The 23,147-nt window shown below is 43.6% G+C and overlaps 1 protein-coding gene across 1 annotated transcript in view; it reads left to right on the plus strand.

Moving 5' to 3' along the window:
- Nucleotides 1-23,147, plus strand: part of Gabrg3 (gamma-aminobutyric acid type A receptor subunit gamma3) — a 544,483-nt gene that overhangs the window by 58,833 nt on the left and 462,503 nt on the right. The window lies entirely within an intron of this gene.

The following is a 23,147-nucleotide window of genomic DNA, read 5'->3' on the forward strand; positions in this document are numbered from 1 at the left end:
CTGTTTCAGACTACTAACTTGACTTTGAGAAGCCTAGGGACAGTGCTGGCCATGGGTCCAGATTAAATACTTTTTAACTAGACAGTATGTGCATGTGTGTGTGTGTGTGTGTGTGTGTGTGTGTGTGTGTGCGTGTGTGTGCGTATCTGTGTGTCTGTCTGTATAGGTATCTGTGTATAAGTGTGAAATGTGTCTTGTCTGTGAATGTCTCTGTATGTTTGTGTATATGTATGTGTGTGAGTATGAGTGTGCGTCTGTGTATCTAGGTGTCTGTATATGTAACTGTATGTGTGTGAAGTGTGTCTGTCTATGAGTGTGTGTATGTGTGTGTGTTTGTGTATCTGTGTTTCTCAATATATATATATGTGTGTGTGTGTGAATGTGTATCTTTATGAGTATATATGTATGTATGTGTCTGTGTTTGTGTATTTGTATGTATGTGTGTATGTATGTGTCACAGTAAGTGTGTATGTGTGTGAATGCGTATCTATACAAGTGTGTTATGTATGTATATGACTGTGTGTATTTGTATGTGTGTATCTGTGTGTCCCAGTATGTGTGCATGTGTATGAAGGTGTATCTATATACGCATGTGTATGTATGTATATGTGTCTGTGTTTGTGTATTTCTTTGTGTGTATATGTATTAAGGTGTATCTGTATATGCATGTGTATGTATGTGTTTGTGTCTATGTGTGTACTGCACAACGAGGAAGGTGGGATTCGGTAACACATATAATATAGAAGAAAGTGAGATGAAACTCATGCATCTGTGCTTCTTTCGTTTTGATTCAGTCAGCTTCAGTTCAAACTAATAGAACCATTTAGGAGTCTAGAAATGTTGCCACGCTTCACTTCAAAGGCCTGCGGTTAAATGTGCTTGTCCTTGGAGCTACAATGCTGTGGCCAGCAATTATTGCCCTTAGTCAAAATGATCACACATACCATTTCAAATCAGGGCTTTTTGAAGTACCCAGAAGCCACTGACGGTGTTATCTGGAATTTCACATTTTCTTGGGGTATATGAAGGCTCAGTCATGGCATTAATAAAGTGCCAACACCTCTTTACCCCTGAAGGTGTCGTCTTATTTTATGGCAGTAGACTTCAAGATCAAAGGATGCCATTGGCTTTCCTTCCTTGTTGTATTGCAGGTGCCTGGTGGTGAGCCATGACCGTGTCTAGGCACTCCTGGCTTCACTGGAGATTGCCAACAATCTGCAGAATAAGCCTGCAGACCAGGAGAAACTACCTTAACAGTTAATAGAGTTTCTGCCTTAGGAACAACCACCAAGCAAATCTAAAGTCTGTCTCCTCACAGGCACCTCAATGACAGTGTGAGCATTGCAGTGTGGTGGTCCAGGAGTGTAGAAGTCAACCTCAGAACGTGACAGGACAAAGGACAAAGAACAAGCAGGCGCATCGTGGACGTGATGTCTGAAAAGGACGAGCTTGGGTACAAGATAATGTAATCACTACAATGAAAGAGTGGAATTGTGGATTTGTCCATGTGAAATAGAAAGACAGAAGAGGGAGGAGTGAGGGTGGGGCCAGCCTAGGTAGCACATGTCCTGGAAGGGCTGTCAGAAGCTAGAGCTACCCACCCGGTGTTCATTGCAGCCGCTGAGTCCATCCTCCCCGACTCTATGCTTCCTAGCTCTTTGACGCCTGCTCCTTTAATCTTCTTCTTGCTCTGGCAGAGAAGCTCATCTTGGCACCGCCATCCCCTCCATCCTTCTTCCTGCTTATTCTCTTCTTTGAGGTTTTGCTTTCTGATGCTTCTGTTGCTTTCAATCAACCGAGCTCCAAAAGTATGAAGTGTGTAAATAATGAATAAGTTTACAACTGTAGACTGTTACTACTAGCATAATGAACTCCCATTCCCTCCCACTCCATGGCGCTCAGGGCGTGCATGCACCATCTAGGCAGCTGTCAGCCTGTTCACAGTGTATCTACTGCCTGCCTGTCAGTCGCTTAGTAGCCATCTACATGTGTGGTCAAGCTATTGAGCGCATGTGTTCAGGTCAATTTTATCTTACCCCGCTTCTTAAAGCCTGAAATCCATACTGCTGGCAATCCAGGTCTGTAAGGAAGCCAGGAAATGCTTTCACTAAGTGAAAAGGAACAGGTTCTATGCATAATAAACAAAGCCGAACGTATTTAGCAGTTGCTAAGAGCTACACTGAGAATGTGTCTTTCACCTGTGAAAAGGATAAAGCGTTCACACTCACGCAGATTTCGCTTCTATCACACATCAGCTGCAGACATCATTGTGATAGCACCTAAATCCTCAGGAAAGATGGAAAAGGCACTGTGCTGTGGGGTGTGTTGCCTGCCATTTCTGCTGCCCAGTGCTCCTGTTCTTGGATTGTGCTCACTTGGATTCTTTGGGTTATTGCTTCAGAAGTTCAATCACCTTCGTGTTTCTTCCTCTCTCCACCCCCCCTCCAGGCTGTGTGGGAATACAAGGAAATGGGATGGATGGCTGGAAAGTTACTGAGAGGAGAGACTGAGTGCGGGCATTGTGGTTGAGCCAACCAATTAGAAGTGCTTTCTGAAGCCCAGCTGAGTAATCATAGCCAGAGATGGGAAGGCCTCACGTGATCAGATCACCAAGGACGGCCTTGCCCCAAAATGATTATTCTTGTTAAAACTGACTTATCAGATTCTTTGCAAAATATTTTGTTGTTTCAATTTTTTTTAAGAAGTGCACAAATTGCCAGGGGAAGACACAGGTGGTTGACTGACATTTGGTGAAGCAGAGAGAGCCTCTGTTGTGTTGAGGATACTGTGGGACTGGGCCATGGGGGATATCTGTTCCACAAACGTTAGAAGGCTTTCTTGGAGTACATGAGAGACATCCAAAAAGGCTGAAGTTCTGACAGTCTATACCGCTGCCTTGGTGCCCATACCTTTAGGGGGCCCTTGGTGGCCATATGCTTCTTGTAGCTTTTGCATCAGAAATCCCTCAAGCATGAAGAGTCTAAATCCAGTAACCCCCACTTCTAAACAAAGGGGGACATCCTGAAGTTCAAGAGGGGCTCCTTACAGGGACACAAACCCCAAGCTTGATTTCTTCCAAAATCCAAAGGTCCTGTTTTGAACATCAGCCTGCAGCTGTCAGGGAGACAGTGTGGTTTCCTAGGATAGCCTTTTGTAGTTAGTAAACAAAACTATGTCAGGGAATTCTGTTTTAGTATTAGAAAGCTAGAAGGGTTATCCATTTATTCTTGATAACACCACTGATAGGGACTGGAGATTTCTAGGTTCCTTATATTGACTTAGTCAGAAGCTCTGCTCAATTTATCTTCCTAGGAAACTTTATTCTTTCTTTTTAACTATTCTTTTAATTCATTTTACATATCAACCAGTTTCTTTTTCCTCCCTTCTCACCCTCCGCCTTCTAATCCACTCCTCAGAGAGTCAAGAAAGTCTGGTATATCAAGTTGAAGCAGGACCGAGCCCCTCTCCCCTGCATCAAGGCTCAGCTTGGTGTCCCACTGTAGGAAATGAGCTCCAAAAGCCACAGCTCATGGACCACAGATAAATTCTGGTCCCACTGCAAGGGGCCACACAACTGTCATCCACATATAGAGGGCTTAGCTTGGTTCCATGCAGGCTCCCCAGCTGTCAGTCCAGAGTCCGTGGGCTCCCACTAGCTCAGGTCAGTAGTCTCGGTGGGTATCTCCATCATGATCTTGCCCCCCACCTTGCTCATATGATCCCTCCTCCCTCTCTTTGACTGGAGTCCAGGAGCTCAGCCCAGTGGTTGGCTGTGGATCTCTGTATCTGCTTCCATCAGTTACTGAATGAAGGTTGGTGTTTGTCTTTCTGGGCCTGGATTACATTTAGGATGTTTTTTTTTCTAGTTCCATCCATTTGCCTTCAATTTTATGATGTCATTTTTTTTTACCACTGAGTAATATTCCATTGTGTTAAATGTAGTACATTTTCAAAGAATCTCAAATAGCCAAAAGACATTTAAGGAATTGCTCAACATCCTTAGTCATCAGGGAGTTACACATCAAAATGACTCTGAGATACCATCTTACACCAGTCAGAATGGCTAAGATCAAAAACGCTAATGACAGTTTATGTTGGAGAGGATGTGGAGTAAAGAGAACACTCTTTCACTGCTGATGGGAGTAAAAGTTTTATTAAGGAATTTTGAGAAAGCCATTGTTTTGTCCTGAATGAGGCCTCAACAGACCAAACCTAAATAAAACAGGATCACACAGGTTCCATGCAGTCAAACCAAACTCTGAAAAGTTTTCTGTAAAGACAATGGATTAAAACTAAGCAGGACCCCCTGTGCCTGGACTGGCCAGAACAAGAAATCTCCTGTGTTTTACCCTACAAAAGAATACCTTTGAAACAAGCAGCCCACTTGTGTTCACTTCAGGACCTTTCTACCTGCAAAGTCAAGCTGCTCCATATATGGCAACTCTTACTGGAGCTGCGTATGGTGGCTCGGACCTATAATCCCAGCACTAGGGAGTCTATAGTGATCTAAGAATTGCCCATGAGTTTGAAGCCTTGGTAACATTGTGAGTTCACAGGGAGCCCAAGGCCAGGCTGGACTATACTGAGAACCTATTTTAAAACAAACACTAACTAACTAATAAATGCAGAAACCAAAGAAACTAGAAATAAGAACTCTAGTTGAGAATGAGAGACATTGGAGGCCTCTGTGATAGTCCCCCCCTCCCCCAAAAAAAACCCAGTCCAGACAGGAAGCTAGGAAGCTGTTGCAGTTCTTTACAGTTGATGGCTTCTGGCCAGGGAGAGGGGGGCCCTGACGCTGGATAACAAGGTGCTCACTTGTCTTTAAGGGGCTGATTCCTGGGAATTTGATCACACTCCAATGATTCTATGGCTCTGTGGGCAATTCAAATTGTACTTGATGTATTTTTTTTTTGTTTTTTATTCTTTTTCGGGGAGGGTGGTGGATGGACCTGGAAGGAATGGAAGCAAGTGGGATCCGGGTGCATTGTATAGAGTTCCCAAGATAACAATAGAGATAATATGTTGGAGGGAGGGAGGGAGGGAAGGAGGGAGGGAGGGAGGAGAGAGAGAGAGAGAGAGAGAGAGAGAGAGAGAGAGAGAGAGAGAGAGAGAGAGAGAGAGAAATGGAGTTTGAAATGAAGAGCTCTAGCTAATGTAAGGAATCATACATAGGCATGCTTGGACAGTACCTCAGGCACTCACTCATCCAGTAAACCTGACAGCCAAGGTTAACCATAACTCGTGCCTGTATCCCTTGCCCCTCTCTACAGAGCACCCCAAAATGCCCACCATCAGATAAACAACCTGTACTGAACAAAATGGTGTGTGAGCTCAGGCAGCTTTTAGCCAGAGCACAAGACTATAAACGCTGAGATTCTAGATTTCCAAAGCCATCGGCCACCACATCAATTGGCCCTTTCCAAAGCCGGTGTGCATTCAGGGGAGGAGAAAGAAAGGGACCTGGACCCACAGAGGTGCTGCTGTGCGGCACACAGCTTGCATGCATTATCCTGGTCAGTCTACAAAGTCAGCAACCCCCAGAAGCACAGGCGTGTTTTCACATCCTCCTCAGGGGTCTCTGGAGGCAGCGTGTGCTCCTCAGCTGTCCTTGGTAGCGCCGCAGCAGGCCGGTGTATCCTGCAAGCATGGCCAAACACTGTCCGACCTTAGACCACAGTCTTTCCTCACGGTGGCATAAATGTTCTCTCTGCTGAAGGAAGCAGTGGACTGCCAGAGAATGGAGTTCAGAGCGGGTATCTCTCACTGCATGGACTGTCTGTCTCTGCTCAGGGTTTTCATCCCATGCTTGTCCTCCTGCCTCGCTCGGCTCGTTTCACAGCTCTGATTGCAACAGAAAAGGTCTTCTTTGCCCTGCTTTTGCTTTATAAGAATATATCCACAGAAGATTCTTTGGGCTTTAATTTAAAAGTTAGCGTGTTGGTGCTTTTGGAGGTCTGGGGTGCCGTCAAAATATGGCTGCAGTTTTGGAATGGAGGAAAGATCTTCCCCTCCTTTCCACATTTTAAAGACAACATCACCCAACTCATCAGTGGCTCTCACACACTTTTCTGTCAATGTCTTCAGGAAAAGTGGTACCCACGTGAAACTGTTATGTGCCTATACATCTCCCTTGCTCTGTAGTGATATAAAATCATGCATTGGTGGCTCTCTCCTTTAATTATTAAAGACAGTGAAAGTCAGGAGATAACATCGGACCACATCCTATCACTAAGCTAATTGCAGTTTTGCATATTCCTTCACTCTATAGAAATAAGCCAGCACACATTCATCTGAAATCCAGTTGACTATCCCATACTGTTGTGTTCTGGGGACCACCCTGACACCACAGCCTTGTTATTATGTGATTGGCTAGCGATTGTAAGTCCAGGCATGCATTTCTGCCCAGTTTGGTAAGCAACCCAAGTCAGACTCGTGGGGATTAGAATCATCTGTGTGGGCTGTGTGTCTTTGAAGCAGCTGTGGTCCAAAGCCTTCTTTACTGCCATTACTGGGCACTGACTGTCACTTTGATGAGGAAGATGTGCCTCCAGTCTAGCCTAGAAAGAACCTAGGTCACATTTTTTTGTGCTTGTTATTTTTCTTTACTATCTCTGCTTGGGAGAAACCTCAGCCAAGAGATGGGGCAGCCCTTCCTCCGGCTCAGCATTCTGTTGAATAAGGAAAGGGAACATTTAATAATTATCACACATTTGGCAGGGCACAGTTGATGCTTTTCAGATCTGGACTTTGAAGGCTGCATCCTTAAAGAAGGCAGCTTTTAGCTGCTGAAGTCAAGGCAAGCCTTGAACAGGATGCTGGGATTGCTGTCGGGAGAGGCGGTGTGAATCTACTTTTGAGTCACCTCTGGAGTCAGGATGGATTGCCTGTCTCAGACACAGCCTTTGACTGTGCACTTTGCCCTTTTGGTGTCTTAGGTAATTGGAGTTCATTTTGCTAAGTGTTTTGAATCCAGATGCAAATTTGAGTCTCGTGAAATAATTGTGTTACAGAAAATGAGGGAATCAGATAGGCAGCCTTCGCATTAGGTAAATTTATAAGAGAAGCAGCCCTGGGCAGTGGCAGAAATGTGTGCATGCGTGTGTGTGCTGTGTTTGTATGTGTGTGTGTGGTGTGTTTGTATATGTGTGTGTGGTATGTGTGTGTATGTGTGGTGTGTGTATGTGTGTGTGTGTGTGTGGTGTGGTGTGTGTGTGGTGTGTGTGTGTGTTGGGGGTGGCTCTCTGGCATATAGAAGAGACAAAGCTGAAGGGTGATTCATCCTGCTCTTACTGGGGACAATGGTCACATGCAGCCCAGGACATCCCCCGTGACTATATCTCCACTTCCTTAGAAGGAACCCATTGTTGTGTGCTCTTTGACTCCGGGCAGCGTGCAGATACCATTTTATCTCTTTCTCTAGAGATAGGTCCCATCTAGTGCATGCTGCAAACCAGGTGCACATTAGAATCTTCTAGAAGCAGGTCTTCACCCATAGAAACTGTCTGAGTAGACACCTAGACATGGATATGTTCTGAGGCAGGGACTTTTCCTGGTGCTGGCCAGGAATCTCTGCTGAGGTCTGAGGAACCTGAGGCCTAAGCATCTTCTCAGGACCACAGTGGCAGAGGACTTTCTCCTTCTTCTTCATCTTGTCCCCAAGGATCTTAGCTGACTGAGAATGCAGACATTCCAATCTCCTTAAACTGCCACTCTCACTAATCACACAAAACCATAAAATCAGACCACTCCTAGTGGCTGGCAGATTTTTTAGATTTTCTTGTAAAAAGAAATACATCATTTTAAAAACCAACAACCAGTAATTCGACTTAAATTAACATCTCTCTAGAAAGGTAAACGGTTAAATCTGTCACCAGGATGCACCCCCTGTATCAGTGGATTGTGGCAACATTCTGGGGTTCAGAATACGCCAGCCAAGCAAAGCATGAGGCCAGACTATCATCCAGTTGGGGGGTCCTAATTGACAGTCTAGACTAGATGTCTCTTACTTCTTCCCTGCCCCCGATGCGAATGTAGGTCTCCATTTAGCTGGGATTGTTCTGTTTATGTGTTCGCCATTCCCATACTGGTTCTGTTCAGTGTATGGCACCTGTGCCTGGCATGTGGGAGGACATCTTCACTGGGACACAAGGGTCAAGCAAAGGTCTAAAAGATCGGAGACTGGAGAGCAGGGACTAACTGCCTTCAGGCAGGGTGGTTGCATGCACATGTCTCTTATGGAGCTAAGCCCCGCCCCATTGGATTGAATGCTCTAATGTCTTTGTTGTGACATATATAAACTTTGGGCCACGGAGCTACACATCTTTAATTTCATACTCTGGACCCCACCAATGATGTGAGTATCCCTGCTTTGGAGAAATCTCGGCCTAAAAGTGGGTCTTTAGTTTTTGCTTATGACCCATCCTTTCACCATGGTTTGTGTCATTGACACAGTAATAGGGTCTCTCAGGTCTACTTTGGAATGGTATTGATTATGCATATGTAAGGGCCTTGACTTTTTGGCTCAATGGGTAATAGCTGCTCCTTGAAAGAAGAGTTAGTGAGAAGAAGGAACTGCAGGTGTCGGTCATCTTCCCAGAGAGGAGAGAGTACACAGGGGGAGGAGGATTATTTGGGAAAAGGAGAGGGGGAAGGGTCCATGAGGGATTATTTAGAAGGAGAGACCATGAGGGTCCGTGGGAAAGGGGTTTATTTGGACGGAGGAAGAGGGGAGAGAACGCCAAGATGAACAAAAGGGCATGTCCAGCCCGTTTCATATAAGGTAACTCAATTACAGATGGCTCAAGTGTGGGTCACTGAGATGACCCATCGTGTGCCTGGGGTGTTCCTCAGCATGTCACATGAGACCTATAATAAGTGGGCTTCTCTTCCTTGCTCTGAGATGGGCCGTTCTAAACACAGGCGGGATGCCAGCATTTTTCTGGCAGAGGAAGGAATTTTAAGTTTAATATGTGACATACCCAGTGTCAATTGCTGTGGTTATGAAGATGCCTGTGTGAGGTTTCGCCTCTCATGGGCATGGACTCGTACAACATCCATTCATTCTTTGATAACACATAGAGAGATTAGCTTTGGTGAGAAAACACAGACTTTTATTTCCTGACTGGGAAAGAATCTATTTTCTGAGACATGTGTTTACTCTCCATCTCCTGCTGGGAACTCTGTTCGGTGGCCCTGTTGCATGAGCTTTTCCTGAAGAGACATAAATAAATATTTACTAGTCCCACAGATAGGACACCAATCACATACCAAAGAGATGATTCTACGAAAGCCCCACTTGAACCAATGAGTGTAATGGGTTGTTTATAGGAGGGCAAGCAGGCAGCTGCAGTGCCAAAAATGTCTGTCTCCCTCAGCAATTGTCAAGTTATCTATTCTTGGGGTGGGGGTTTGTGAGCCCCTCCGTCATGGGCAGTTAATGAACCCAGCAGTTAGAAGTGACAGATCAAGGGGGCAATGGTCATGTTATATGAGGCCACTGTTCTATAACAGGCCCCTCCAGCCAGCCCTCTTCTGTCATTGACAGAGCTCCAAACACATGCTTGCTCAGCAGAGTGTTTGGAATACCTGCAATTCCCCCGCTGGGGTCAGAACTTTCTGATTGACAGCCAACCAGAGCCAGCCCCCTTCACTTGGGTAGTGCCAGGCCTCCACAAGCTCCTCTCTTCAGGGACCATATTTTCCTGTTTACATGATTGAGTTTAGCATAATAATGCTTTCTAAGTGGCTCCTAAAAATGACTCTGGAGTTTGTCAATAGCAAAACTTGCTGAGCAAACGAAGCTGGCTCTCCGCACTAAACAAAGCCAGGCACCTGCGGCCACATTGAGTTCCACGGTAAGAACATCTGGGTTGATGGTTTTCATGTTGATATATTGCACTTCCAAATGGGAGTTTTCTACTTAACTGTAGCACCTTTTGTGCACTATATTGCTTATTTTGGCAAGTTCTAGATTAATAATTTACAACTTCAGTACAATTATAGTAGTAGTGTATTGCCACTAATTACTACAGACTAAATTACAGCTTATTATTTGAAGTTCTGTTTGGTTGGGATGAACATAACATTTATTTTAATGGCTTTACTGTTTTAAATGTTATCCATTTTGAGTAAACTCAGTAGGTTTTAGGTTAGGTGAGCTATCTGAGTATTGTCACCATAATATTCATGAGAGTAATGAGTCAAATATGTTCTTGAATTCAGCTTTGAAGCATTTTGAGAATTTCTGTGTCTAAGTTCATCGGGGAAATGGGTCTGTAATTTTCTTCTTTTTCTGCTTTTAGTATAAAATAGATACTTGTTTTGTGCAAAACAGAGTGGTGATCCTGTCTTTTCTATGTTGTGGGATAGTTTGAGAAGCATTACTATTAATTCTTCTTTGAAGGTTTGGTAAAAATTTACCTGTAAATCCATGGAGGCCTGAGCATATTTTAGTTGGAAGATTTTAACTACCTCTCCATTCTCATGTTTTGTTATAGATCTATTTGAATTGTTTCTTTCATCTGGTTTCATTTTGATGGGTCTTATGCATCTAGAATTTCATCCGGTTTCCAATTTTTTTGGAATGTATGTCTTCAAGGAAGACCTAAATGTGTTTTTCTGAATTTCCTTTGGTATCTGTTGTAATGGCTTCTTTTTCATCTCTAATCCTTATTTATTTTGGTCTTTTGTTTTTATTTTGTCAGTTTGGCTGCTGGTTTGTCAATAATTCTATCTGCTCAAAGAGGCAACTTTTTGTTTCACTAAAGTCTTCATTCTGCTTTTGTTTCCACTTCGTGATTTTCCACCTAAACTTGAGGATTTATCCCCATCTTCTGATTTGGAATTTGGCGTGTCCCTATGTTTCCAGAGCTCTAAGGTGAATTGTTATTATTTGATATGTCTCGTATTTCATAATGTAGTTACTTAGAGCTTTAAACTTCTTCCTTGGGACTTCTTTGTGTTGCGCAGGTTTTGGTTTGTTGTGTTCTTATTTTCATTTGCTTTTCACCATTTTTCAGGTATGTAAGTCCCATTGTTCTTAAATAGTGTGGTGTTTAATTTCAGTAGTTGACAAATGTTCTAGGATTTTAAATGTCAGCTTCTCAATATTTGTTGACACTTACTTGCTGTCCTACCACGTCACCTATTTTTGTTCCATAGGCTGATGAGAATGTATAATTTATAATTTCTGATAGGATGTGCTGTAGCTGCCAGTCAAAGCTACTTAGATGATGTCATCTAATTTGCATATTTATTGCTTGCTTTTGTTGGGAAGACTGGTTATTTAGTGACAGTGGACTGTTAACATCCCCAGGTACTCTTACTCCGGGTGTAATCTAGCTTTGTGTTTCCCAGTGGTTGTTTAATGAAATTGGGTGCCCCTCTGCATGGGGCACCCATGTTTAGCATCATAATATCCTCCTGATGCATTCTTCCCTTAGCCTGTATGAAATGACCATCTTTCTTTATTGTTTTATTCTGTTTCACCAGGTATTAAAACAGAGATACCTGCTTCTTCCTTGGTTCTGCTTGTTTGGAATATCTCTTCCCATCCTGAGTGAGTGTCTGTCTTTTATGATGAGGTTTGGTTATTTGAAGGCAGCAGATAGATGGCTCTTCATCTCTTCCTTCTCTTCCTCCTCCTCCTCTTCTCTCCCCCTCCGCCCGCCAAGTTTCCTATCCCGTGTCTTTGGATTGGGGGCATTGAGGTAGTTAGTGCTCAGTTACTCCTGAAGCTGTGCCCTGCTCTCCTTGTTGAATCCACTTGTCCTGTCCTGTGTCTTTGGATTGGGGACATTGAGGTAGTTAGTGCTCAGTTACTCCTGAAGCTGTGCCCTGCTCTCCTTGTTCAGTCCTCTTGTGTGTCTTTCATTTCTTCCTTATTTCATCCACCTGCCTTTCTGGATGCTCAGCCAGCAGTTTATGTTCTTGGTCACCTTCTTTCAATATCATTGTAATATTCTTTGCCATTCTGTCTGTGATTTCAGATAACTCACACTCATTAGATACTATTTGTAGTGATGAGCTGCGGGCAGGCCTGCTTTTCATCCCGCTCGGCTCCCGGCCACCGGTTAGCGTATGCCCCGAAATAACAACACACAAACTATATTCATTTAAACACTGCCTGGCCCATTATTTTCAGCCTCTTATTCACATCTTGATTAACCCATATCTAATAATCTGTGTAGCACCACGAAGTGGTGCCTTACCGGGAAGATTCTAGCCTATGTCCATCTTTGGCTGGAGCTTCATCGCGTCTGACTCAGAGAGGAGAGGTATGGCATCTGTCTCACTTAGGAGAGGCGTGGCATCTGACTGAGCCATCTACCTCACTTCCTTCTTCCTGTTCTGTCTACTCCACCCACCTAAGGGCTGGCCTATTAAATGGGCCAAGGCAGTTTCTTTATTAACGAATGAAATCAACACAAACAGAAGACTCTCCCACATCAACTATTGCTACGCTGTTGTTAACTTTTGCAGGATTTACACTGTCACAGATTTTTATGTTTTTCATATTACTACATTGGTCTTTACAAATCTGATGTTATATATAACATACACACATATATAATACACAAACACACACACATATATATATATATCTTACTTTTTATTGGCTGTTTTCTTTCAGTTAGGAAATTTGTCATGCAGGACTTGGATGTTGGAGAGTTGAGTTCCCTACTCCAGGAACTCAGCTGCCTGGTGGGAACAGTGAATTCCTGACACACTTAGCTGAGGTGGACTTCTCAAATCCCTCTGGCTCTACCAGGGTCTGTGTGTCGTACCTTATGCAGGAGGGGCAGGTAGGAGCCGTTGGTCTCTTTCCCTTGTGTTCTCGGAGTTCTGGCATGTGGGGAAAGGGAGGCTGTCAGTCTTTTCCTGGCCGTTCCCTTGGGTTTCTGCACTTCACCGTGTCCTCTGCTGGTCCCGCTGTTCCAGTATGTATGGGGAGAGCAGCTGTTCCTTACAGTTTCTGCTCTTCTTTACTCGGCAGCTTGATTAGGAAGTCAGGCCACCAAGCCCTGGAGAGCGCTTCCAGCTGGGCAGTGATTCCCAGCTTTCCTGCCTGCTCCCGGGTTTAATAAGCTCCTTTACAGACCTTGTCTCTTGGAAGTTAAGAGCTTAATGTGTGTTATTTTCAAGTGGAGCCTTTTGAGATGTAATCTGGTCATAAGAGTGGAGCCCTTGTGAATAGGGTTAGCGCCCTTATGATAGAGACTGTAGAGAAATGTGTAGCCACAATGATAGATTGAAGTGTAGAGACAAAATGGGTAAATTATCTTTGGTGGAGAACATAAATTGCAAAACTTGAATCAAGAGGAGAGAGGAATGGCAATATCAGGGAAAGTATAAAAGACAACAAAGAAAATCCCCCATCAAAATTAATGACTTTCAGATCTCTCCTTGAACCCATAGTCTTTGGGCTATGAAGGGTGATGGGGGCACTATAGAGGGATGTAGATGCCACTGTCCATACTGTGGCTATGGGCACTGTAGAGGGATGTAGACGCCCCTGTCCACACTGTGGCTGTAACCTAACCTGGGTAACCCAGGTCTGTGAGAACACACGAGCACACAGTTGTGATTCATTGGCTAGGATGAACACTGAGCAGGGACTTTGCAAAAAAAAAAAAAAAACCCTATGGTCTGTCCATCACAAGGTTGATTGGTGGGTTCTAGGGGCTTTGTAATGGTTGTGGTGTGCATTTGTGCGAGAGAAAAGGAGCAGCTCTGCCCATATCAGCGCTGTGGGACTGATTCCAACACCCTAAACTGTGACCTTGATTTTGGATCCTGATGAACTATACTCAGAGGTTCTCATGAAACATAGGACAGGCTTTATTTTTTTTTTTTAGGGCACTCTGTCACTTCAGGGTAATTCTTACATAAAGGAACAAGAGTACAAGTAATCTCCTGAACACTATAGAAACACACATAACAAAATATGTTGCACAAAGTACTCTGTGTTTCTCTCTATCCTGTGTTGGTTTAAATGGGCAGTGTCCCGATACGATCATGTCTGTGAACACTAGGACCCCTTATGGGGTTGTTTCTGAATGTTAATAAACTTTGCTGGAGGAAGTGCATCACTGGGGGTGGGCTTGAGGTTTTAGAGCCTCCCCCCTTCCTGTTTTCTCAGTTTCCATGCCAACCCTGCCACATGGACCAGATCCTTATTGAAGCTGTGAGTACGGACAAGCCCTTTCTCCCTTAAGTTGCATTTGTTAGGGTGGATGTTTCCATAGCAACAGGAAAGTAGCTAATACACGGCCCTTTGTAGGATATTGTTTTCTAACGCCTGCTCAGGGTGGCTCCACCAGCTTTTTCCCATCTTCTGTTTAAACCGGGAATGCATTAGAGGATGCGTAAGATGGGGGAAATTAGGTCTAAAATCCTCGTTATTTACTATACAATTGTATATTTAGGAAACCAGAGGTAGTAGAAGGCTTATATACTGATATGGATGATCAGAGTTTAAGAATAAAGTAGGAGTCTGTGAAAGAAAAAGGGAAGAGAAAGAACTTGAAAGAAAAGACACCATCGCCGAAGTAATAGGAAGGAAATCAACTTTTAAAAACTCCCAAGAAAAGAATGACGGATATTAAGCAAATCCAGGGATTTGTGACAAAATTGGCCATGTAGAGAAGTCGCTCATTTGGAACACATGTATGTAACAATGCTGCTCTGGTTCAGGCACAGTTCTCATTACTGAAACTAAAATTTGAGTCTGGGAATTGGCAAAGATGTGATGGCAGTCATGCCACAGCGTGGAAAGGGTTATTTTTTTCTGTGGGAGAGGAGGTAGTGGAGGGTACCTGGCCTTGGAAAGCCCTGCCCAGGGATAGTTTAGGCCCTTCCCATTGTCTTGTACTGTCGGGGTACATAGGAAGTTATCCAACATGGACAGAAAACTAGCAACACTCAGACCAGGAGAGCGATGGGTAAGGTATTTCATTAGAGCTGCCTTCTATTCTTCAATAAATGACTTTCCCTGGGTGGGTCTGGTGGGTTTGCAAACTGTCCCCGAGCTCCTAAACATTAGCCAGGTAGCATGCGTGGCATGTGTGGAGCTCTGTAAACACACACGCTAGGAGAACACTACCGATTCCTCCCCTTTTCCAGCCCGTCCTCTCTCCTCCCTCCGACATCAGTGGCTACACAGAGGTCCCGTAGGACAAAGCTGTACTCTGGAAACACCCACCTCCGACAAGGGAAAGGGAGCTCTACCTCAGAATCTGCCTGAAGCATGCAGGGCCTGATTCTATTGACGATGACAGGGTATGGAACCCAAGGCCGCCTCTGTGCTGGTCAAGTGCTTTGCCCTGAGCCGTACACACAGGACAGTGACCGGATTTCTAGTTCTACATTAACCAAATCTTGAAGTTTTCTGTTCTGGTGGTGAGGAACTTCAATAAAGATATTTACTAACTAGGCCTTGACGTAGGTCACAAGTGTCGTTGAACACATGGTTCTTGTGAAAAGAAAACACAGTTTTTGAAGTCCCAAGAGACATTGTTGAGTTTGATTGTTTGTTTCCGCCAGAGAACACAAAGGCTTCATCAACTAATTTTTTTGTAAAATGCTTTCTATCTTTAGGAGAAAATTACAAATGAAAAATCTGTAGGATGTATAACATTTATTAAAACAAAAGTTCAAAAGAATGTACTATTGGAGGCTTGCTCAGCTCCCATATATTACACATCAACAGAGCTACACGTCCCTAAGTAATGAGGCCAAATGTAGACCAAAGAATGCCAGATATGGAGATATGTTTTCATCCTGAGTCATCTCTGGTCTCCCTTGGTGCATGGATTTCCAGAACTGCTGTTTGCGAGGGATGAGCCAAGCCTCCCATTTCATATGTTGAGCTTAGGAATCTGAGGGAAGAGGATAATAAGTTCAAGGCCAGTCTGGGATATAGGAGGAAGTTAAATGTCAACTTGGGTAGCTTCATATGATCCTCTTTGAATAGAAGAGTAAAAGAGGCCTTGAGCTATCACTCCGTGGTAGAATATTTGTTTCATATGTATGAGGCCTGAGTTCAGCTCCCAGGGAAGCACCACCACCATCGTGAAGTCTGTTGCTTGGAAGTCACATTTCCATCTGTCATTGACAACACCGAGTAGTAGTAGATGCTGCGGCATCAGGAGTACATTTCAGGGCGTTTGGCATTTGCTCTAAACCTAGCAATGCCTGGTGTAGTTGCCTAGAACCCCTAGTACAAAGGAAATAAGTTTTTGTGGCTAGGCAGAATGCAGGGCATTGCATTCTACATCACTGGGATACCAAGAAGGCGTGTGTGCTGTTTTCCCCAGAAGGCTTGCTTCATAAGGTGAGAATGTGAAGCTGGCTGGCAAGTGGCACCCTCTCATCCCTCCTTGATGGTCACCGTGGCTCTAAAGAGGCTCTTCTCGACTCTGAAGAAGCATGTGGCTTTTTGTCAACATTTGGATGACAGACCATGTGAATCTACTCAGTCTGGAAAGACGTAATTGAATCTTAAGCCTGGAAAGGTCCACTTGTTCCTCGGGATGACTCACACTGATAACGTTTCCCAGTGCTTGGATCCTCAGTCCTAAGTTCCTCCAGCTGCTGAGGACAGGAATCCATGGCCAGAATTCTGCAGCGCTTGCTGTGTCTGAAGTCCCAGTAGACACTGTTGAGTTTGTTTGTTTGTTTGCGGTTGTATTGTAGATGGCAGTTTGAATCTTACTAAGTATTATAGGACAATGGTAACAGTTTTTTGAGTATACTTGATTTTCAGTTCTTAAACAATGGGTGAGAAGCTCAGTAGAAGCCTGAATCACACACTTTTCAGTTTGAACGAACTCCGAGAAACCTACTGAACAGGAACTGAGTTATGTTGCATTTATCCCTAAAATACAGCATCTCTAGAGTCTGTGAATCTAATTTATGAACCCTCAGATCCCTACTCACATATCATTGTTTTGGTCTTTCTTTCTCTTTTTATTGTTTTATTGAGCTATACATTTTTTCCACTCCCTTTCCTTCCTCCCCTCTCCCCTTCTACTCTCCCCCTGCTCCCTATACTTGTGATTTACTTAGGAGATCTTGTCCTTTTCTCTTTCCTAACTGGATCCATGTATGTCTCTCTTAGGCTCCTTTTTATTTTCTAGATTCTTTGGGGTTGTAGACTATAGGCTTGTTATCCTTTACTTTAGGTCTAATATTTATTTATGAGTGAGTACATACTATATTTGTCTTTCTGGGTCTAAGTTACCTCAAATTATGTTTTTTTTTCTGGTTCTGTTCATTTGCTCCTGAATTTCAAGATGCCATTATTTTTTTACTGCTGTATAGTACTCCATTGTGCAAATGTACCACATTTTCCTTATCCATTCTTCAGTTGAGGGGCATCTTGGTTGTTTCCAGGTTCTGGCTATTACGAATAACTGGATATCAAAATACGAAATAATCCAATTGAAAAATGGAGTACAGAGCTAAACAGAGAACTCTGAACAGATGAATCTCTAATGGCTGAAGATGCTTCAGGAAATGCTCAACTTCCTTAAGTCATCAGCAGAGAAATGCCAATCAAAACAACTCTGAGATACATCTCATACCAGTCAGAATGGACAAGATTAAAAACACTGATGACAGCTTATGCTGGAGAGGGTATGGAGTAAGGGGGACACTCCTCCATTGCTGGTGGGAGTATAAACCGGTACAGCCATTTTGGAAATCAGTATGGCAGTTTCTCAGAATATTAGAAATCAGTCTGCCTCAAGACCCAGCAGTACCACCTTTGGGCATATCCCCAAAGCATGCTCAATCATACCACAAGGACACTTGCTTAACTATGTTCATAGTGGCACTGTGGCAATCTCTTAGAGCCATGTTGTACCTAAATCATTTGAAACCGGTATGCTAAAAGACAAATGTTTTCCCACAGCTATTGCCAAGATAGGGATTTAGCACTATTTTCCATCAGCTGATGAATGCACAAAAATCTGTCCTGAAAATGTACTATGTGATACTATTTATCCCTAAGAATGATACAGTTTTGTTGTTTGTAACCTGGATAAGCCTGGGGGACATATTAAGCACAGAAAGATAAATATAGCATGATTTCACATACACTGAGCTTTTAAAACTTGATCTCACAGAATTTCCAAGGGGCAGGTAACAGGAGGCTAGGAGTGTGTTAGCCTGCGTGGGCCGCATTATGTCGTAGCTAGACCTGGAAATTAGCTCCGGTGTGACATCGCACGGTTGAGTGAAGATAGACAGAAGTAATGTTCAATTGTGGTAATTCATGTTTTTTTTTTTTTCTCAGAGTCTGGGAGGCTAGATAGGATCCCAGGGTCTGAGGCACCAAGGGGATATAGCCATAGTAGAATTCTTACTTAGCATGGTCAAGGCCCTGGGTCTGATCTTTAGTACAGTAAAAACAATAACAATAAACTAGCAAATGTACACTATTTCTCCATGTAGCTAGAAAGCCTTATCATAAAATGTAAAAGATTAGGGCAAGTGATGGATATCTTAATTACTCTGGTTATTATACAATGTATACATATATTGAAACATAATATTGTACCCTATAAATAGACATTATTGGTATGTGCCAGTCAAAAGATGAAATAAATGAAAACTTAAATTGTCATATTAAAAGCTCTGATGGCTTATATTAATCGTCAACTTGGCAGGCTCCAAAGTCACATAGGAGACAAGCCTCCGGGCATGCTTGTGATGTGGTATCTAGACTAAGTTAGCCTTTTGATGTATAAGTAGGGGTCCCTGGATTAGGGTAATGGATATGGGAAGAAGACTCGCCCTCAATACGAGTTGCACAGTGACATGGGCTGTGGTCTTGAACTGGATAAAAGGAGAAAGGGAACTGAGTACCAATATTCATTTCTCTGCCTGCCCCGACTGTGGATGTGGTTGATTGGCTGCCTCACTTAGGCTGCATAGTCCAGAATGGTTACTGTCCTCATCAAACTTGGCAGATGACTTTGGCGTGGCAGTTAGTGCCCGTTAGCCTAGCCCTTGCAAGGTTAAGGAAATACTGATGTGAGTTAGAGGCCAGCACACGTTACGTAATGAGTTCCAGGCCACCTTGGGGTATAGAGTAAGACCCTATCTCAAAAGACAAACACAAAGCAAACATACAAACAAGCCCTCCAGTAAACCTGGTAGGCGATGTGTGCAGTGTAACAGCCATTCTAGGGGAAGTAGATCTATTTTTAAATTGTTTGCCCTGCTATAGTAGGTGCACATATATATGTATGTATATACGTTTGTGTATGGTGCATATTAATAGTATATGTGACATCATATGCAGGCCAGATGTCAATGTCAGGTAACTTCTTTGATTGTTCTCTTACTCATTTTTAGAGAAAGTGTCTCATTGAATCTGGAGTTCACTGACTGGCTTTAGTTGCTGGCCAGTGAGCTACAGGGGTCACAGACTTATGTCTCACTTTCTATGTGGGTGCTGGGGATCTGGACTAAGGCCTACAACCACTTTACTGACCGAGCCACTACCCAGCTCATGCGTTGTTTTGTTTGTTTTTGATGTCTTAGACTGCATGCAGCCATTAACACAATGAACCTATTCATGAAGCCAACACACCAATGAATTTTGGACCCTGTGGTCATTCCCAAAATAATTTTAAACCCTGATTGTCCAGGGAAATGCTAAGCTGCAGTAACAAATAGGAGACTCAAGGTAATTAAATCATCTAAGGAGTATAGAAAGTCTTCACGTCAGAATCCCCACGTGGGCAGTTCTGTCTGGTAGCTTCTGGGAAAGACTCCATTACCTCCAATGCGAGGCTACAGACATTGATCTACGTGTCTTCTTTCCACCCAACAGAAACCCCGCAAGCACCGTATCTTGTCCCAGACTTGGAGGGACAAATCCTCACAGAAACCTAAGTTGGGGTCACAGCCTCATGCTATGAGTCTAGGAACTGAGATTTCTGTCTGGAAGATAGGCTATTACTATAGAAACCAAGGACATGAGTTTTGGCAAATTGTTTGATGGGTTAAATCCAAATGATAAGAAAGCTGTTGGCCTGTAATTTATAAATTGATACAGACAACTGAGATAACTTCAGCTTTCATTCAACTTGAAATTTAAGTGAATAAATATGGAGTCAGATATTTGCTTCCAAATCAGTCTTTTTTCATATTGAAATGGTTTCGAAGCCCAAAGTGCTCTCCCATTCTACACCCAGCTAATGTTGTCCTCAGCTGTGCCCAGGGGACCATCTGATCTGGCAGGCTAAATCCCTTCCACTTCCTCCCTAGAAGCGTGCACCGAGATTTACAAATACGTGAAGCCATGTTACAAAAATGTTACAACCGAGATGCAGATCAGCTAATTCTATTCTCTGCCTATACAGTTGGATGTTCATCCTGAGGACAAACAGGCAGAGAAGACAGAGTGGCACCAATGATCCCTTCAGGAACTCTTAATATATCTGGCGCTCTGTTTTGTGGTAGGCCTTATATGTCAAGAGGACACTTGTGTTCCCAAGTCTTATTTTTCCCACTCCCTTTTTGGTGGTGCTGGGATTGAATCCATGGCCTCAGTGCATGCGAGACAAGCGCCCCACCGCGGAGCTATAGACCCATATGCAAAGCACTGCATACAATGCAGTAAGATGAATTTATCACTAGGTGGTGTCACAAAGAGCACAAACTTGGTCTTCAATCATTATCTGTTTGCCAAGTTTTTCTCTTGCTTAAGCACTGCTATTTCATAATATCAAAACTTGGACATTGCTAGCCTCTCTGTGATCAGAAAGGAGTAAATATATTATCACTACCGTTTTAGGTCTTTCTATTCAAGCATGCATGATCAGACATTATCATATTGATTGCAACCGTTTAGCAATTCTATAAAATGGAATTGCCAACAGTGAGGCCATAATCTAAGAAGCGATGTTAAATGTCAACCACATTACTTGGAAGAGAAACTGTGCAGGCCTGCTAGCCATGTTCCATAAACAAGGCTGCTATTGTCGCTAGAAGGGTGCTCTGGCACTTTTAGGCCTGCACCTCGGTCAGCCCTTGGGACCTGTGTTCACTGTCTTGCCTCAGCAGGGTGGAAACTTGCCTGCTATGTGAAGTTACAGCCTGCTGCTGGGGAAGCTACTCTTAGACAAACAGCTGGCCACCCTGCGGCCTCTTAGAATCGGATTGCTTTGCTGGGGATTGCAAAGTCATCCCTGCCCAGAAGGACTTGAGGCCACCTCAGAAGGTACCGAAATCTTTGGGAATGCCCAAGAATATGTGTTTCAGATTGGCCCTGCATTGTGTCAGGTAGAATGAGCATAAGACTTTCCGTGGTCAGTCCGAGTCCCCAGAGTAGGATCAGTTCTGGGCAGCAGGAACCATGGCTGAGCAGTCCAGGGAGGGGCCTGTGAGGCTGTGAGGAAGAATATACTGTCTTTCCTTGCCAACTCTGCTCCCGAGTTGTTGAGCGTTGCTCATGGCTGGAAAGGGATGCAGGGATCCCACTGCTAAGGCTGAGTTTTCACACCCCTCCTGGCTCTCCTGTGTCCCTTCTAGCTTCATTTCTGATTATAGCTCCATGTCTTTTTTTTCTTTTTGGTCTTCCATGATTCTAACAAGAGTTAGAGTTTCTAAGGAAAGTACTAAATATCATCTGCCATAAAATACTCCGGGGCTTTCCAGTAAGTTAAGGCATCAGCCAGTGCCTCCATGCAGTGCAGGGACTAAAGTCTTAGAATATTTGGATTCTGGTGGAGGAGCAGGTGTAATACAACAGGATTGTTAGGAGTTAGCCAACTTCCACAGGTCCTCTGTGTTTTTTTCTCTGTGTGGGATAAACATATATACGTTTGTATACAGACAAATGTTTCTATCATCGCAAGAAATATAAGGTCAAGCTTTGAGGCCATATTATACAATATTGACGGTAACAAGAGCTTTTAGGGAACAGGCAATGGGCTCATTTGTCCAATACAGGCATGTCCTCACTCTGTCAGGAAAGCCTTCCATAGCCAGTGGTGTAGCCAGCAGCATAGCCAGTGGCGACAGAGAATCACTCACCAATGGTTAGTCTGACACGGGCTGGATGGGTTCTGAGCTCTGACCATCTAACAAATTAGCCTAGTGTAGCAAAACTGTGCCTTGTTTATGGGGGATAATTTAGATGCTGGATTTTACAATTTAATGAGAAACAAGTTATGTGCTGCCGAAGTACTTTTCGTATGATGACCACAGCTCCCTGGTGGTGATATTCTTGCACCTTTGGCAGCAGAAGGGAAAGGCTGTAATCCGTGGAAAATGCTCGTCTTGATGGGCGAGCTGTGTCTGTCTTCTTTCATGACACTCATCCCTCTCAAAAGGGAGCATGCCTGTTTCCTCAGCAGCTGAACACCAGCTCTGTTGAAGCTTCAGCAGCTGAATGCTAACTCTGTCTCGGCTTAATTGGTAACCTGTAGTATACTGAACCAGGCAGCCAACAAGCTTCCAAAGGGCTCAGCAGCCTCTTCTCCTTGCTGAACCCACCAATACTTTAGTCCTGAATACCCTGCACTGTCTCAGCTTCTGAGCCTAGTAGGAAAACCTGGTCCTCAACTCTGTACCTTTACCTGGACATATATGCATGAGTTGGCAAAAAAAAAAAAAAAAAAAACATGGGTGGAACTCAGTGAAGAGATGGTGTGTATTCAGCTCTATTCAATTCCCTTTTAAAATTGCATTTTTATTGTATTATGTATAAGCACATACAAACATGAGTGTAAAACACACACACACACACACACACACACACACACACACTTATACACCCTAGCACTCCTGTGGCAGAGGACAATTTGAAGGAGTGAGATCTCTTTGTTTACCATGTTGGTCCTGGGGATCAAACTCAGTTATCAGCTGGGTAGCAAGGGTTCTACCTCCTGAGCCACCTTGTTAGCCATTAGCCTACTTCTTCTTTTTCTTAATTGACCAACTACTTTCTTAATGCTACTAAATATGGATTCTGGATGGAACATGTAGGTAATGCAGAGTGGAGATTAGCTTAATCAGAAACCTCGTTCAACATGGAATTATATCTCTGAAAACATAAAATGATGGGAAGTTGTTAAATGATCCTGGCAAGAATTGAAGGTACTCATGGAGGGATGCTCTAGCCAGCC

This window comes from Arvicola amphibius, chromosome 12, assembly GCF_903992535.2.
Source record: "Arvicola amphibius chromosome 12, mArvAmp1.2, whole genome shotgun sequence".
NCBI lineage: Eukaryota > Metazoa > Chordata > Mammalia > Rodentia > Cricetidae > Arvicola > Arvicola amphibius.